General features: G+C 40.8%; 1 long non-coding RNA gene across 1 annotated transcript; it reads left to right on the forward strand.

Annotated features, from left to right (window-relative positions):
* Positions 1-2141: 2141 nt before the first annotated feature.
* Positions 2142-11614, forward strand: LOC120314690. Its single transcript, XR_005558505.1, has 3 exons — positions 2142-2714; positions 10255-10426; positions 11379-11614. It is a non-coding gene; the product is annotated as an uncharacterized LOC120314690 (long non-coding RNA).
* Positions 11615-19471: the final 7857 nt, after the last annotated feature.

Here is a 19471-nt window from a genome sequence, read left to right on the forward strand (position 1 = left end):
GATAGCGAGCGCAGAACTTGGGAGGAGTAGGGGGGGAGGAAGAGAGAGAGAGAGAGGGAGAGAGAAAGATAAAGAGAGGGAGAGAGGAGGAGGAGGAGGAGGAGGAGGAGAAACAGAATCTCTGTCCCCCCCCCTCTTTGCATTTCCCCTATCCCTTTCTCCACCCCTCACCGCCTGCCCCCCCCCCCAATTTGCTGATGGGAAGGAAACTTTATCGCCAAATTTGGGGGAAGATGATCCGAGCAGCTATTTGTGCCCAGTTCGGAGTTCAACTTTGCCGGATGGTTCAGTTGCTGTACACCAACACCTGGTTGGGGTGTGTGTGTGTGAAAGCTCGACCTACCACCAACCCCCATCCCCCAAAAACCAACTGGCCTAAAACACGGGAGAAGCATCTCTCCGCGGGATCTTTCTAGGCATCGTGTGTGTGTGTGTGTGTGTGTGTGTGTACGCGCTCGCTCGCGTGTGTGTGTCCGTCCGTCCGTCTGATTTTCTCTCTCTCTTGTGTATACACATAACTCTTGCCTACGCAGAAACAAACAGGAGTCGAACTTGACTCCAAAGAGGCTTCATCTCTTAAGTCTTAGATGAGCGCTGGGCCACTGTCTTCAACAATTTGCGCTCCAGGCTGCCGCCGCCGGTTAAGAGTGAAAGGATCAGCTCTGGAGCGCAACCCGTTCGCCTGGCAGAAAATTGCCCGCTGAATTATGCGAGGGTGCGTTCAAGGTTTCTCTGACTTGCCCCACGCCGGGACTCAGGTTTTAAGATGGCAGGAATGCCATCTCCCTTGAGTAAATCTGGTTTAAAGGTTTTGTTTTTTTCCTTTTGAGTGTCGCTAATCTGGTGGATCGGACGGCGCGGTCTTGGTAGGGCTGCTGAGAGGAAGGGTGGCGCTGCGCGAAGTCCAGATATTCGGGACGCGCGCAGGCAGCGGTCAGCGGGGCTGATCAGCCAGTAACCCTCGCCATAAGAAAACTGTCCCCTTATCAACCTTAAAAGATCCCTTGAAATCATGGGATCTTGAAATGAAGAAAGAAGCCCTTTCTTCCTGCCTGTGTCTATCTCACCTATTTGTAGCCCTGGATCCCGTAGCTTCAGATTCGGGAGACTCTGGAGGGTGTAGATAATGTCAACCCTTTATTATATCTTACTCTGGTCGCCCTTACAAACAACTCCCTTCAAAACTTTAAAAAGAAATTCGCTACCTTCTCCACCTACCTTCAACGTTGTTCCCGCACATAACAAGTTTTACTTTTTAAGGCATGTTCACTCTTAAATTCCCCCTGCTTACAGCTTTATTTCTGTTTATTATAAGCGCGTTCTTTAATGTAAAGAAATAACAAACCCGTCCACCTAAAGTTTAGAGCAGTGGGTTTCCGCAGGGCATCAAACAAAAGCCTTAATTTCTGTTTTAAATGATTGGAAGGTGGAAATTAGCAGCATCTTTCCCCAAGATATCAGGAATATCGAGGAGTCAAATCTTTTCTTAAAAAAAAAAAAAATCCTACAACGCGTTCAAATTTATGAAGTTTGGCCATACCACACTCTTTTATTAGAACCGTGTTAACCGTGTTCTTCAACTAACTCGTGACTTCCTTCTTCTTAAAAAAAGAACATTACAATTTGTCTTTAAAAGAAAAAAAAAGAAGGAAGATATATTCAAGACGAGGAACCTCAAGAACAGGAGAAGATCGGCTGTCCAGAAGGTGCCAGATTAGAGTAGAGGGGGTTTAATCGTTGGGAGAAAGGTAAAGGGCACCGCGATGCTTCATTAGATTTGGGTACTCATTCAAGAAAAACACTCCTTTTTTTTTCTCCATATAGACATGCCTATGTAAAACATTTACAAATATAGACTTTAAAATTCTGACTTCATCCGCGTGAGTTGGGGCCTCCATTAAAAATAAATAAGTAAAATCATGGCGAGGTAGAAAGATTGTTTAGATTTCTTTAATATGGCACTTTTAAAGGAGGAGGGCGCGTTCAACAGTCTGCGACGTCTGAAATGTAACTTCGTGTTTTAATATCTCGATGCCGTATTTTTTGCGCTATTAGGGTGGCTATTATTATTAATTCTGCACAAGTCCCCACTGTAACTTCACTCCCTTTCTTCTCTTCTTTTCCTCCCACCCCAGATGCCCCCCAACTTTAAGAAAGCTAGCCAACTGCCGGAAGAGGATAGCACACTTTATTTTATTTTATTAGAAGAATTGAAAGGCGGTGTTAAAAAGAAACGTCTAAAAATCTTCTTCGAACACCTTTAAAACAAACAAACATATCCATGAGAACGCCAGCAAAGAGTGACCCCCCCACACACACTCGGGAAAAAAGCCAGGGTCGTCTGGTGGAAAGCGCCAGCGCCTTTCGCGCGCGGGGAAACGCGGGGAAGAAGGAAAAGTACGTCTAGCTTTTTGGAGGCCCCGTCCTCGAGGGAGAAGGACGGAGGCGATCTGGCCCTTTCGCTCGGCTTCCAGTTACTACAGAGCAGAGGGAAACGGGGAGGGGAGGGGAAGGGACAGACTGTCCCTGAGAGGGGGCCACGCCCCTTCCTTCCTGCCTTGGACTCTAGGACTGAGTATCATCCTTGGGGCTGATAAGCTACGGACCCTCCTTCCAAAGAATATTTTCCCCACTATTACCCCCTTTTCATGGTTTGCTGCCCTAGACGACAGTCGGCGCCTGGATTTCACCGGCCTTTAGGAGCCCTTTGCGGGGTAATATGAAGGTCTCTCTCTCTCTCTCTCTCAATGTCTCTCTGTCTCTCTCTGTCTCTCTCTCTCTCTCTCTCCCTCCCTCCCTCCCTCCCTCCTTCTCTCTCTCTCTCTCTCTCTCTCCCTCCCTCTCTCCCTCTCTCCCTCCCTCCCTCCCTCCCTCCTCCTCCCCTCCCTCCCTCCCTCCCTCCCTCTCTCTCTCTCTCTCTCTCTCCCCCCCCCCCCGGCCTTTCTTCGCCGCTTCCTTTTCCCTAGAGAAAACCTCCTGAATATCTGATGCGCTTCTCCCATCTGTCTCCTAATCTGTTAGGTGAGGCAGAAGAGTCAGGCGGCGTGAAGTCCTCGGTGTCGGGCAGCCCCCCCCGTCCCCTTGGGAACGGATCCCCTTCTTATCTTTTCATAAAAGAGGAAACCAAAGATTAGTACCTCTTGAGAGGGCGATTTTAAAAGAAGGGAAGGGAGGGGAGAGGCAAAGGGAGGCGGGCAGGCGTTGGACTTTGTAAGTTCTTCTTCGGACAACTTCTGCTTTTCCTTTGCTTTCTCTTTAACCCCTTCCCTTTGCCGACAGGGTTGCCGCCCTTACGCCGGCCCTTCCCAACGTGGCAAATCCCGCTCATTTATCCCTCGCAAAATCTCCACCTCTCCGGTTTATTAGGTGGGGGGGACCGACTCCCGAGTACGGTTAGCCAAGTGACAAAACTAAAACTCCAGGGGCAGCTCCCACTGTCCTTGGTGGCCTTCGGGTAGCCCCGAGAAAGCTTCAGCCCGGCTAAGCGCGACCTGTCAGGAACTGCCTCCCTCCCCCTCCCCTCCCCTCCCCTCCAAGTAGCCCCACGGCGGAGGAGGAGCTGGGCCGCTTTCCGCGCTCCCCCTAGTCCGCGCTCCGCGTAGCGATCAGCAGCTGCGGAGAGGAATTCCCTCGCGGGAGTCCCCCGGGCTGCCTCCTGACCCCGCCGAGGAGCGCGGTTTGTTTAACCGACGGCTTCAGCACTGTCAGAAATGCCGGGGGAAACTAGACAAAGGCAGGTTGCCCGCGGCGTTTGAAACTGAGCGCTCAAACTTTCTCGCTCTCCAAACGGCCGATTCCTCCCCATCAGCCTAACCCAGTGTTTCCCAAACTTGACAATTTTAAGGCATGAGGACTTCAACTCCCAGAATTCCACAGCCAGCGTTGCTGGCTGTGGAATTCTGGGAGTTGAAGTCCTCATGCCTTAAAATTGTCAAGTTTGGGAAACACTGGCCTAACCTAAGAGGCACTGGAGAATTAAAAGCCCGCTTGCCTGTAAGGTCCTTGCGTCTTCTTAAGGCGCTTCGAGCAATTGTCCAGCTCTGCGCAACTATTTTCCTCGGGACTCGTTTATTCTCGGACCCCCTTCCCACCTCCCCAGGGCGCCGACGCCGGCTTTAGTTTCACCCATCTTCACTCCTTCACAGGCAAAGCTATCCTTAGATCTTTTCTCTCTTCGTTTTGGACAGCGTCAAGGAAGGACGCTCTTCTCCCGCCTAAACGAATTTAGTTTCCGATCCATTGACCCCCACATTATAGATTAAGATTTAAGACCAAAGAAGGAAATATGAGGTGAAGTAAAATAACTTCCCTCTTGTCCCCATGGCAGCACATCTCTCGGAGCCGGGAGAAAGGCAGCCCTGTATTAGGAAATGCTTCCCTCTGGATTATATTCGAAGCCAGTTTCCTTGTCTTTAGAGGCCCATAATGCAAGCTGGGCAGGGAGACTGGCTGCAAAGACAGTTCTGAGTGGCATTTAGAAGAACTGCACCTGTTGAATTTTAAGAGGTGGGTGAAATTCCAGATTAGCCAGACGCTCTCTGTTAGGCAAAGGACTTGAACCCAGTTCCCATCTCTGTGCCCACTGCTTGGGGAGAGGGGGCAGGGGAAACAGGACATTTTTTAGCATGACAATAAAAGAGCCACTTGCAATTGGCTCCTAGCAGAGATCTAGCCAAGGCTGGCTTCGCCTCAAGCAACCAAACTTTCCAAAAATCAAGACATTAACAGATGGTGGCAACCACATGGAGAGATGGTGTTGCTTAGAGAGAATCTAGTCATTTCACTCAAGCCGAGAAAAGAGTGAATCCCAGAAGGACACCGTGTATTCTGAAGAGTTCTGCACTTGGCCCATCCTTATTCCTCTCCCTTCTGCTCCTGTTTCAGCAGCTTCAGTTTTTTGAGAAATTGAAATAACAACAACAATAGTAATTTTAGCAAGCTTCCTAAAAGGGACGATGGATTGCCAACTGTTTATATGACACGAAGGGTGCTCAGTGATCTCTATTTGTGCTGCTTCAGAGGGCTGTCTAAATACTAATAAACTGATGAATATATAAAATGAGGAAAGACAATCCAAAGACAACACCAGGAAATGAATAGCAAGCAATAATGGCTAGTAAACTGGAATATAATCTTTCAACCCAAAGGAAAATAAAAACAACAGTCCTCGAATCTTTGGTTTGTTAGGGAATATGAATTTGCAGGATTCAATATAATTCCCTGAAATCTTCTCAATAGGATCCATATCTTGTATATCATTCAGTCTGATTCGTGGAGGAAGGACTTGTGTTATAATTTTGAAAATGATTACAAATCTTGAATGCTTTGAGATTGTCCTGGGAGGCTTATAAAGAGGGTGGTGGTGGTGAGTTGTGGGGTTTTATCCCCACAACTATAACAAAGCTGTGAAGTGGATTGGGTTTGATCTGATTGGATCAAAGTTATCTTCTGACTTTTCATGGTTGAGGGTGGTTATGAATCTGGATATTCCCACTCCTAATCCAATATTTTCCACCTCTCTTCATTACTTATAATGAGAAGACCTAAAATGACTTCATGAAATGGAATCTAGGGCAGTAACTAACTCCCTGGACTAAGAGAGTTAACACAGTAAAATAAACCTACAGGAAACTTACTGAATGCAAAGGGCAGCAATTTGGAAAGATATTTGGGAAAAGTATTTCATGGGTATATTCAACTATTATTGCCTACAGCAGTTTTTTTTAACCCAATATCCTTTAAAAATGTTAAGACTATGAATCCCAGAATTCCAAGCCAGCATGACTAGCATATATTCTGGGAATTGTACTCCCAATAAACCTTAAGGATATAATATTGGGTAGAAGTGATTTTCACTATAGCAAGCCTATTAAAAAACTTAAACTTCTGAAATATAAGCCTTTCATATCATCCCATTTGTACCTGGATCCATTTTATTTTCAACTGGAAATAGTGAACCCTACCTTTCTTAAGTACCTCCATTTACATTGATACAAAATGAATAACTGCTATTTTGGTGTAAGACTGTGCTGTATAGAGATAAGAGTACAAACACCTCAGTTTCATTTTGGACTTGAAACCAATTTCTGTTGCTTAATGATTGTCAACTAAATGACTTTGGTTTTGGTTCAGCATTGAATAAAAAGCTCTTAGTTTTCCACATTCCTACTCCAGGAACTGTGCATCCTATGAGATTTATTTATTTATTTGTTGGTTTGTTTGTTTGTTTGTATCCTGCCTTTATTATGTTCAAAAATAAGTCAAGACGGCAAACATCTCCAACATATCTCCCTCCTCTTATTTTCCCCACAACAACAAACCTGTAAGGTAAGCTGAGAAAGAGTGACTGACCCAAAGTCACCCAGCTGACTTTCACAGCTAAGGCTAGACTAGAACTCAAGGTCTCCCTCTTTCTAGTCTGGTTCCTTAACCACTAAATCAAATAGGCTCTCAGGCATAAATCCCCACCCCTTTTCTTTTGGTTTAATGTCCCCTCACGATTCATTCTTTCTTTCTTTCTTTCTTTCTTTCTTTCTTTCTTTCTTTCTTTCTTTCTTTCTTTTTCTTTTCTTTCCTTTCTTTCCTTTCTTTCTTTCCCTCCCCCCCTCTCTTTCTTTCTTTCTCTCTCTGCCATTTTGGTTCTGTTATTGTAATATAAAAAAAATCTGAGGGCTTTGGTAAATTCATCACAGAATAGTCTCACATGGGAGGGGAGATCTTGAGGAAAATAAGCAGATGCCCTTTATCACAGGCCAGTCTGTTTGCCATCTAGTCCAGAATGGTTTCCTGGACTCATTTTCACCACCTGCTGTCCAATCTTTTAACTGAAAGATCCCTAGCATTCATCCAAGAGCATGGTCTGGGCTGGAAATTGACACTAAAAGGAAGATCCTCTCCTTTATCCCATTTTATCCAATCTGCTTTCCCTCCAGATACTGTATACTGTATTAGGATTATTATTAAGTTCTATGTCAACCACAGTTCACTCCTATGCCTGAAAGAATGGGAGACATGCTTAACAGCATTTCCATTGTATTACATGTGCCTATTATCTCTAAGTTTCTCTGTAATCAAACATGTCTTGGATTCATAATTTTTGTTCCTGCTGTTCATATTCATATGAACTATATATGATTATGATGCTTTAACTGGCTGATCAGCAACTGATAAGGTGCAGTGAGAAGAATGGTTTGGGAACCCCAGCAAGTGTGAAAAGTCAAAAATAATTTTCATTCCTTAACAGAAAAAGGGCCATGTGTTTTTCAGAAATCTAAAAGTCGCATTGGCTAAAAGGTACATTTAATATGAAAATGTTGCTTTTCTGTCTTTTCTCTATCTGATGAAAACAGACCACTACCTTGATTTCTATTTCCTTAAACAGCAAAGCAAATTTTCATTGCAAAAATTTCTGGAGACCCAGTATAATAAACTCCTAGTATTCCGAGTTTGGGGCCTTCTGGATGGTGCAAAGTTGGGAAAAGTTCTCCTAGCTATTAATTGCTCTATCCAGCAGTAACTAGGCTTATTCACTTCTCCAGTATACACATGATTTTCCTTTTTTTCTTTCTGCTTGCTATATGTCTTCTGTATTACTGATACAGGTACTCCTCGACTTACAACAGTTCATTTAGTGACTATTCAAAGTTACAACATCACTGTAAAAAGTGACTTATGACTATTTTTCACACTAACAACCATTGCAGCATCCCTGTGGTCATGTGATCAAAATTTGGATGCTGGGCAAATGGTTCATATTTATAATAGCTGCAGGGTCCCAGGGTCACGTGATCACCTTTTGCGACCTTCTGACAAGCAAAGTCAATGGGGAAGCCAGAGTCACTTGAGAACCCTGTTACTAACTTAACAACTGCAGTGATTCACTGAACAACTGTGGTAAGAAGGGTCTTAAAATGGGGCAAAATTAATTTAACAATGTCTCACTTAACAACAGAAATTTTGGGTTCAACTGTGGTCATAAATTGAGATCTCCCTGTATAAATCTCACTTCTGCCTTGAAAAAGAAGAGAAAGAAGACACAGTAATATAGATACTGGATCTTTTTTTTCAGGTATCTGCATAAAACATATTTAAGCTTTATTTCTGACGGCCTTTAATATAATTGTCAATCTGGGCTCAAAGAACAGGAATTTGGATGACCACCAAATCCTAATTGAAGGAAGAAAGTTCTCTGTGGGAATATTTTTTATTTGATTTGCAGCATTTAATAGCATAGGTAACATGAAACCTTTTTTTAATCGGGTTTGATCCCCTTGTCTTCTCTTCTTTGTCTACCTGAGTTTACCAAGCAGGGAAGATAGAGTTGATTTGCTATTAGAGTTGGAAAGAATATGCTTCGTTTCCTGAAACAGAACTGAGTTAAACATTGTAAAGCAAGCTATTAAGTTATTATTTGTAGAGAGGTTTCCAGAGAAAAGGTCTTCAATATTTATTCTCAGTGACTGGCACTGTTTTCTACATTTTGGACAAATATTTTTTCTGTATCATGTTAGATATTTCTTCTTCCATTCAATCATATCAGATTCTTGGAAACTACCTGGAAAGGTCCCTGCAGTTTTCTTGGCAAGATTTTTCAGTGGTTTGCCAATGGCTCCACTTTAGGGCTGAGAGAAAGTGACTGGCCCAAGGTCACCCAGCTGGCTTTGTGCCTAAGGCAGGACTAGAATTTGTGGTCTCATGATGTAAGAGAAGGACTGGCAAAACTTGGGGTGCAATCAAAAATAGAATCAGCTTATAGTCTCTATGTAGTCACAAACAAAGTCCAAGCCCTCTTGAATTCCATTGATCCTTATCTAGAGCCAAAATACTGCTAACCATTAGTTGAATAGAGTCCTGTGCATAGACATGAATTGTAATAAATCAGTATACTGTAATTGTAACTTTATTGTGGTCCTGGTCTGTTGTGCCTGACAACTGGTTTCTAGCCTGATGCCTTAACAACTAGACCAACCTGTCCCTGTTTTTGCTAAATAGAGGCATGTAGATATTGCTGCAGTGGCAGATATTTTATTCAATTAATTATTACAATAATTTTGGGGAGCAAGTTAAAATACTGATGTCCTGTTGGAATCTGCCCATCTTTCCTCAACACATAATTTAGGTGAAGGACTGTCTTCTAAACTTAAATAATTAGATAGATGAACACCTACATCAATAATTATCTATATAAATACCAATGTGGGATAGAGATGAAAAAGCTGAATTAGGAACAGGGAGTTTCCACATTAAAGTTATTGCTGTGGAATTGGGAGAGTAAGGCTTTGGCATTCTGAATCCTGTCTTACATGTTAAGGCAATTTCAAATACAGCATTTCAAAAGATTTTGGCTTGGTTTGGTCTAGTTTTGGACCGGCATAAGGTAAAATCTAGTCTTGGTGCAATGAGAATTCCTTGGTGCAATGGGATGTTTTGGGAAAGATGAATCCATTCTTTCTTTGCCTTATTAAAGCAAACCTCTCAAACAGAGGAAGAGGCTAATTAATTAAGTTTAAATGGGCTAATGGTCTCAGCAGGTGAGATTACTTTCTCTGGCTGTGGAAGCTAAGCTAAGGGTCAGATCAGCTTAGTATTTGTATGGCAGACCTTCAGGCTACACCAGGGTTGAAAAACATTCCAGATGAATGCAGTGGCAAACCACTTCTGCACTTTTGACACCTGTATGTTACGTTCATGCACTGTAATCTCTAGGAGTTAACTAGAGGATAGGTTTGCAAACCACAAATGTTAATGCAAATGTGATTGGTACATGAAAGGTACCCCTTACCCACCATCCCAATCCGTGTATTTTAACTCAGATTGAATCAGAGGTTTGGGACTTAAGCCCGGAGTGAGCTATAGGTACTGACTAATATAAGAAAGCCACAATTATTATAAGCTTTTGGGGTACTTTTTAAAAGATTGGAATGGAATTTGCAGGCAGATGAAGCCTGCTGAGTCTCAGATAAATACTGTAGATACAAAGGTTTTCAAGCTAGGCTCTTTAATTCTACCTAGAAAGTAATGTGCCAGAAACTTTTGCTGTTTTTGAATAGAATTAAATGATATTTTCAGAAAAAGGATACTGTAACATCCTTCCCACAAAGCACTGTGATTGAAGAGCTTCTGATGACTCATTCTTTTTGATTAGAAGGTAGGTCTGTCAATCACACCATTCCTCTCACTCTTTGTAGTTCTTAGAATTGCCAAATGGTTCACAAAGCCTCTGGTAGTCCTATTACACTTTGGATGTCTTTATAGGGATCCAGCTTCAACAGTGGAGATAAGGAAGCAATTCACGATATAAATGTGAATGAATCCAATGCATATTTCCCAAATCCAAGCCTCTGAGTTTTCTTGCCAGTTGCAGCTCATGAGTTGTTTTTGAAAGAGGATATTCAGAAATGGCATGCTATCAGCTCATTAATAAAAGGTAAGTAAACCTTTGCAAATGGGCAGCTAAGAACATAGGAGTAACAATATGATTTTTACATAGCCTATTTCATGATATATACCTATTCCAGGTATAACTACTCTAGACATTAAAGTCAAATGTCTTTCAAGTTTTCAGAAGTCTTTAAAAAACACATAAACTTCATATAGTATTATTCAGAGTGGAATAAGCCTTTAATTGACTTACTGAGTTCTTCTAGATTATTTTCAGGGTAAGTAAATTAAACAATTCCTTTAATTCTTGATTGTTTTGGACCAGGAGTCTCAACATGGCATGTGAAGTCACATTTTCGTATCTTATGCTTATGCACATGGGAGTTAAAACAACTCAAGATGGTGTCTGTATCCATGTGATTAAAAGCCCATCCCCATCATGGTGCATGTAAAGAAGGACAGGCTACCCCCAGTTGCACATGCTTCCAAAAAAGATTTCACAACATTGTTTTGGATTTTGTATAAAGGTGAGCACAGCGTCTCTTAAAGCAGACTCACTTTTTCAGGCTTTAGCAGGAACCTAAAGAAGAAGTTGTTACTCCCTTAAATTCAGTGTGACTTTATAGTTTTCATCTTTTTCTCTAGTTTATACTAAAGCCTGAACAAAAAATCAGGCTGCATTAATGAATAGCAGAGAGACTGGGTCTTAGGCACTTCATTTTCGAGCAGAAAACAACTGTAATAATTAGCTATTTAATTCAGGAATGTGTTTGTCACGCCTATCTGCGGCTTTGTTATGGACACTATAGGTAATTTTCTCTGCTTCACACCTCTTCATTTACCTTCCATCTTTCCCTCTATACTTCCCAAGGGAAGCTCTATGTGTTTATAAGCTACTACTCTCATGAATCTATTGCATGAAACGGGCTACGATTTACAAAAGCTTATGGGATAATAAATATGTTTATCTATAAGCTGCCTATGTCTACTTTTTACAGACTTATTGTCCCCAATTGCTTCTTTCAAACAAGTAGGAAGGTGCACAGAAATGTACAGTGTACAGCCACACAAACTGGAGGAGTCTTCAATAACCTTGGATAAAGAATTTGGAATCCAAACAGCATCGAGTTGCACAATCATGCAAAATGCACTGGACCTTTGAAGCACTTTGGAAACAGTGGACCATTACAATCTCATGAATCATTATATCACACAGATAAACCATTTTAATATTTTATTCCATTATTTTGACATCTGACTAATTCATATGATACGCTCCCTTACCATTCCTTCTAATGCTTTTTTTTCCTTCAATACTCTATATATTCCTGGGAACAGATTTTATATTATTTATTTATGTAATTATTAAACCAATTCATATAGTTGCACATCTCACAAACAAGCAAATCTGGAAAGTGTACAACAGAACTAGAAACAATTAATAAAAACATTAAGACGCCTACACAAAAATCAAACTAAAAGAAAGAATAATATACAAAGGGATGTTTAAAATAGAGAAGCTACTACACAATGTATAGTTCTTTGGGGGTATTGGGATTTCCATGAGCTGCTGAGTAAGCTTCTTATAATGTTGTGGAAGCCATTATAGTAGCTTTTAAAAGGGGTGAAAGTAAAAGGAAGTATTGCCCATTTAACTATTCAAGAATAGGAGAAAGTGAAACAACTAGGTCAGTGATGGCGAACCTTTTAGAGACCGAGTGCCCAACCCACCCCCACTCCACCTCCCACCCTGCCTACTCTGCCCCCGCTCGCCTCCTGCCGGCTCTCCTGCAGGGCCACCCACTGCCTCCATGGCCCACCGCAGATCACCCAGGCAGCCCTGCAGCACCATGGCAGCCACGCCCTCTGCCCGCATCCCACAACATCATCTGCGCATGACAGGGTGCAAGGGTTAGGGTTAGTCTTGTCCCTGTTGCCTGGCTGCCATGTCCTTGGCTGCACTACTCCATACGGGCTGTGCCCGGGGGTGACTCTCCTCCGGGGGGGCTGATGGTAAGGAGGGGGCCATGGGGGGAGGTGGGGCTGGGGCAACAGTGTGCATGCCCACAGAGAGGGCTCCAAGTGCCGCCTCTGGCATGCATGCCATAGGTTTGCCACCACTGAACTAGATAAAAAAATAAGCAGAGAAAAAAATGGAAGAAATACGGGGATAAATATTTATTTATTTATTAAATTTATGTGCTACCCATCTCACTCTAAAAGGCAACTCTAGGTGTCATATAAACCAAAATTGCTTTTTTTCCATATTTAAAGCTGATATTTATTTATTAAATATCAGCTTTAAATATGGGAAAAAAGCAATTTTGGTTACTCCCTTCCCAACACTTATTCACTAATGCCTGACTGGTTTGGCCTTGCCCATTCTGTGGAGCACTTCTGTTATTGTGCATATGTAAGGCGATGTGTACAATGACAAGATGTGGAAAGAAAGAAAAAAAAGTGAAAGTTGAATTACAGTAGAGGAAACTGGCCAGTTTATACATTTCAAACTCCTCCTCCTCCTCTCAAAGTGACAGTGTTACACTTTGGCCTATATTGAAGTTACTTGGAATAGTTTTCATTACTTTCATTGCCTTATGCCCAATTGTGTTTGAGCCAAATGCAGCTACAGTTGTGTCTCATACAAGAAAAAAAAACCTTAATCTCTATCATTAGTAGATCTTTGCTGGAACCAAAAGTTACACACATGTGAGTAATTGCATGTGAAACCACTAGGGAATCTCAGAGCTGAAGGCTGCACTTGGAAGACAAAAGAACATTCTGGAAGAAAGCAATGGGATATCACCTCCATGTTATTACTGAGAAAATTACCTGCATATTTCTACTGAATCATCAAGAATCGAAGTCAACTAGAAGGAGATATTTTTGAAGTTATTTTTGAAACATTATTGAAAATATGGATGTGAAATATAGAATCAAATAATGGCAGAACCTAGAAAATCACTTCAGTTTTAGACAAGGGAGAGGGAGAGAGATTTGTACACCAAGAGAAATCCATTGTCCTTTGTTATACATTTTTGCATTGTGCACATGGGAACAGGATATTTGCAATACATTGACTTTTTTCATCTTTTTTCATCTTCAAATCATAATACCTTTATCTAGCTCACATATGCTTTGTTTACAGCACTGGACTGACATAGAAATAAAACACAACTGCAGAATTTATGGTGGAACTTGTGCCTGTATTAAGAGAGCATACTTGGTATCACTATGTATGTTTGCATGTTCTCAGTGGTGGTGAGGTATCAAGGAAAAAAGGGTTCAAAAAAATTATTCAACGTCTAGAGAACTGCAGATGATGTTTTTTTCATGACTTTTGGGCATATGCCAAATGGTGGCATTTCAAGGCATACATATGCGAGTGATAATGAGTTTTACTTTGAATTGTGAAAATATTAAAGTCTGCAACCATGTTAGAGCTCATTATTCATTCGGGGATGATAAGCCTTCTAAGATTCAGCTTTAAAGCCAATTGTGAGTTTGAGCAGCAACAGTAGTTTAAATCAAGATAATTTCTAAAACTAATTCCATAACCAGAACAGGTACATTTTGCTCCAACTTTCAGTTTATAAGTCTGCGTTTACTTTTGCTGTACTACCAAGTGTATTTGGTTAAAAAATTTCTAGCCAGTTTTCAGCAATTGCTGTCTCCCCTCTGTAGATGAGCAGAATATAGTTTTCACTTTAGTGAATCTCCTTAGCCCTCTAGAGGGAATTTTGGGAAAGAGAATAGAGAAGAATATAGAGAAGAGAATCTGCAAAAAGAAAGTTCTGCTGTATGAACTTCCTTTCACTTATAATATGTTGACATATTTCTTAGCCATTTCCAAACATTTAGGGGCAACATTCATTAAACTAGAAAAGAGAGTGAAAACAAATATGCTCATTCTATTTCTACCCTCACCTCTATCCTCACTCCCATCAGGTTCCATGAGTTGACTCTCTAGAGATATAGACGTCTAATTTCCAGGGTCTTTGATCTTGAGGGAGACAAATTCCTGCTTCTGGAAGAACTTCTAGGAGACGGAGGGAATAGGTAGGATCATGGAGATATTGTCTTCAGATTTTGTCAAAACCAGAATTTAACTTGTACCGAATTTCAGTTCTTGAACAGGGGTCTGGACATTTCAGCTGAAAGAACTGCATTAAACAGCAAATGAAACCAGTTAAAAATGAATAGTTAGCCAATAACTCATTTAATCCTATTGCTTAAACAGGAGTTTTCTTTAAAGATGAGCAGTGCCTTTTTGTTTATAAGGTGAAAGCTGCCTCACTTTCAAAATAGGAAATCAAGTGAAACTTTGGTCATATATAAACTCACTGAAATGTAACCAACTAATAACTAAAAATATACGAAGAAGCTTTTTATTGATAGCATCACAAAAATACATTTTAAGGATTGTTTGGCACAAATAATAAATAGCCTTAGTATTCATATTACAAAACATCCAGGTTAAAAATATATTGATACCCAATTGTTAGCCAGCAGGATAGATCCAAATTGGACTTTCCGTTTCCCCAAAACACTCCAGATTTCTTAAGAAGGTCCAAAGCAGATCTGGGATATTTATGAGATGCAGGATGGAACTGAGGAAGAGAAACTTCCACTGCCTGAGCAGAACCCAACCAGCATAAACTGGCCTGTAGCTGTTAATAACAATGATAATTCGCTCCACATGTTTTACCATCTCCTTCAGGAAACTTACTGTTGTATGAGTGTGTGGGTGGGTGTTTCTTGAGAATGATGATTCAAGAGAGAAATGTCTAGAAAAAAGCAGACTCTTGCACTGGTGAAAATAGATTTGTCAAAGGAAAGGGGGTGGGAAAGAGGAAAGAGCTCATGAGAAGGGAAAGTGAACTCTCCTAATCCTATTAAACGCAGTAGCATGTTTCTGTGGACCGCAGGGAGAGATTAAGCACAGGAAAAGGGATAAGTGTTGCTTCAGTTTCACTAAACTAATGTGACAACTTGTCATTGGAAATCTTTACAGCTTGTTAGTAGATGAGTAGCTGATTCAGATATGTTTTCTACCATTTCCTTTGTGTCTGGGTATGAATGCCACCTCCCACCTCCCCCCACTTTTCCTGTCCCTTTCTTGTCCGGGCAGCTTCATTTTGGCTTTTTTTTTTTTTAAATCCTTCATGTTTTCTTCAGTCAAAACATTTAACTTGCTTTAATCAATATTTTGTTTTGAAGATGTCCTCTGACCTTTGTTTGGACAAAGGTAACCTTCAAGGGCATCTCATTCATTCATTAACCTAAGTTAGATGCTGCATTTCTTTCATGTGGTCATGGTAAGACATGAAATGTTCATTTCCCTAAATGCTGCAGAAAAAAATCAACAATGTTTATTTCATTTATTATCCTGATGTATGTTGGCTTGAGCAGAGGGTTAGAGTAGAAGACTTCCAAGGTCCCTTCCAACTCTGTTATTCTGTTCTTTTAATGAAAGAATGGCAGCAATAATTTAGATAAGAAAGGAACATAAATCACTAATACTGGAAATGTTGGATCTCTCTCTCTCTCTCTCTCTCTCTCTCTCTCTCTCTCTCTCTCTCTCTCTCTCTCTCATCTATCTTCTTCCTCTTACTTCTGAAAGCAGGTGAGTTCTTTCTTTTCAAAGCAAATGAGGAACTTCTTTGGAAATATTAATTACTCCCTCCCCCCTCCTTTTCTCTGCTGTCCATTTCCCCTGCTTCTCCTCCATTCTCCCTCTTCTACCACCATAGGCGTTATTGTTGGATAAATGGAAAAAAACATTTTACAACATTAAAAGAAGACTGTTTACAAAAGGAAGGCCATGCTGAGGTATAGAGGAAGCCTGTTTTTTAACACTGGACGCCTCTTATCTCAGGCAGCTCCAGATGGATTCCACACACACGCACACACACATGCCCCTCCAGTAATTCCTGGTGTGCCAAATGGGGTTAAGGCGGGTGGACACCTTGACGTGGGTAAAAGTCTTTTAGAGAGACTTTTCAGTTTACTTGGTATTTCTTCTGGGTTTTCCCCCCTTTCACCCAAGGGATAGCCTTTCGCAGAGTCTTTTGCAGATCAGTTGTGCCAAAAGGGTTGGCAGCCTGAGAGGAATACACCACATGGGAGAAGGATTTGGCTATAGCAACAGGGGCAAATTATGTGAAGCATTAGGAAATGAATAAGTCACACTAAAAGGCACGTGGATACATTGACTTTTCTGACTATAAATTGCATACTGTTTGGTCTTGGTCCAGCTTTTGATAGAAAGATAAAGTTGTCCAAATCTGTCAATAATTAACTGTCAGCCAATTAATAGTTCCTTCACAAATCAAGTTCCTTTCCTGAAGGTTCAAGCTCTCCGTGGGAAAATAATGGCTGGGTAGATTGGATATTTGGTTCTGCTCGCTCTCAAAAGTCGCTTCAGAATCATTTTCTTTTCACTCACACACAGTCCCAATGGAAACACTTCCTTTCAGGAACTGGGAATTCAGGGTCAGCCTTTTTTTTTAATCTTGAAGAAATATATTTTAAAATGCACAGATTACAGTGCTTAGATAAAAGACATGAAACTATAAGGCAGGCCTGTACAATTTATGGCCCATTCAATCAATATGGGCAAAAAAAGGAGGGCAGTAAAGGAAAGGAAAAGAGACATCGTTTTTTTGTTGAAAAAAGCAATTAATTATCCAGTGCATTATGAGTACTGCTATTCTTCCTTGGGAGTTACTTTTCTTCAGTCCTGTCAAAGTAAAACCAAAACATCCACTATGGGAACATAAAGCAAAGAAGTACATTTATTTAGGAAATTTATATGGTTGCCTACTTGGTCACAGAGAATCTAGGCAGCTTGCAGGCAATAAGAATACAATATAGAAAATAAAAACACACACACACACACACACACTCACACGCCGATAGAAAGTTCATGGGAAAGGACACGGAAAAGGTAAAGAGGAAAGATTATTAAGAAGCAAATTAATTAAACAAAATGTCTTTTTTTTAAGATAAGGCAAATATTAAACATTTACCTCGTTTGTTTCTATCCTCATGAACCTCCTGATAGAAGTTTAAAAATTTTCAATCCATTTAATTCCATGTTTCTAAATATGATTAAAAAACCCCAAATAAATAAATAGTATAGCAAACTTAACCGACAAGCCGTCAGCTACAGGATTGATGTCAAAACAGTGCCCAATGAGAAACAAGAGGAAGGTAGTAATGTGATTGGGAGAACCCAGAGATTTACAGAGGTATAACAAATATTGTGCAGAAAACAGCTACCAGAAGCTTTTTTTATCCCCTGCAAATAGTCCTGTAAGAATCACAGGTGCTCATTGGCCACGGTAGACTGAAAATCTATTTGGGGAAGTTTAGAGGATTGGAATAAATGGATCCTGAAGTGAAGGACTCACCCAATATCCCTTTGGTTGGAGCGCTTATAAATATAATAATATTGAAATGCAAGGGAAAGTCTTGTGATATCTTTGTCCCTCTGTTTGGAATGACTAAGAGAAATGGGAAGCAGTTGCTGCTCCCCTGAATCTACCACAAGTGGCAGTTGCCTCATTAAGTTTAATCAGAGCTGCTCCCAGAATGAAGGAGCCCAAAGAAGGGTTGCCTGACTGCTAAAAACCACATGGCTTTTCATAGTAGCAGGTCCCTTTTGTGCTTTCTAGGTTAAAAAAAGAAAGGTTTTTTTTTAAATAAATAAATGTACTAACATAAACCAAGTAACATGGTAGTTGTTTAATGAAACAGAATGGCCCAGCCACAGGTTTGGCATGGGTTATTCTGTCTATTTAGAATTTCCTGTGACATTACTCTATATTTTTCTTTTTCTTTTTTTACTTTTCATTTGTTACTCAGGCTCCAATGTTGCTTCAATTATTTTAAGCAGTGTACATTCCATATCACTACGAAGGTTTAAAACAATAGGAATAACAATATAATCAGCCCACTGTGTGAAGAATACATTCACAACTATTTAACTATTTAATTAATAATCAATTACTTGATTATTAATAAGTAATAATACATTACTTCAAGGAGGAACTATACCTGCTTTTGGTTCCTACAGAATTCTTGGGCAACAGGTCTTGGTGGCCTTCCTAAATTCTAGCAAGCTTGGAAATGCTTCCCCCATGACTTTATGTAAATATTAACTAGTATAGGAGAAAGAGTACAATTCTGAAGCAACCAAAATAGAGGACCTTAGGATAAAAGCTCTTCCTCTGCTATTACCAAATGGAACAGTACTCAGAGGAACGAGAATAACCACTGCAAAACCATTCCCCCTACCCCTAATCTCTACAGATTGTCCAAAAGGTGAGCAAAGGGACATTGACATCTAGGTACTTCCACCTAGCTGGGAAATAGATTTAAAAAGGACAGTTAAAGGTTTTATGGATCCCCCTTAATACATATTTCCAGAGGTTCATATTTTGTTTGCCAGCATGCCAGTTTTTTTTAAATTTCAGGGGAGGAAAATGCCTGCCAGAATTCTTTCCAGCCTAGAACATATACCATGGAATCATAGGGCTGGAAGGGACCTCAGAGGTTTTCTAGTCCAACCCTCTGTTCAAGGCAAGAGATTTTATACCATCCTGGTCAAAAGATTGTCCAGTCTATTTTAGAAAACCTCCAGTGATGGAGCATCCACAACTCTGGGAGGCAAGCTATTCCACTGATTAATTGTTCTCACTGTCTAAAAATTTCTCCTTACTTCTACGTTGGATCTCTCTTTCCACCCATTATTTCTTGTCCTGCCCTCAGGTGCTTTGGAGAATAATTGAATCCCCTCTTCTCTATAACAGCCCCTCAAGTACTGGAAAACAGTGCTCCCCCCAAAACCTACTCTTCAATAGGCCACTTTATTACCAGTGGGCAAAGGAGGTATATGTATTTTCTTCTGTATAATAAATAATGTGTGACAATTGCAGTGTGTCTGGATTTCTGTTCCCCTCTTATGCTGTATTTGTGTGTATTGAAGTGTATTCATAGACTGGGAAACACAGGGAGGGCTGCCCTCAATCTCAGCAACTTTAAGATATACGGCTTGGAAATTCTGGAAGTTGAAGTCCATACTTCT

This window comes from Crotalus tigris, unplaced genomic scaffold (assembly GCF_016545835.1).
Source record: "Crotalus tigris isolate CLP2741 ecotype Arizona unplaced genomic scaffold, ASM1654583v1 scf7180000018974.730210, whole genome shotgun sequence".
NCBI classification, from domain to species: Eukaryota; Metazoa; Chordata; class Lepidosauria; order Squamata; family Viperidae; genus Crotalus; species Crotalus tigris.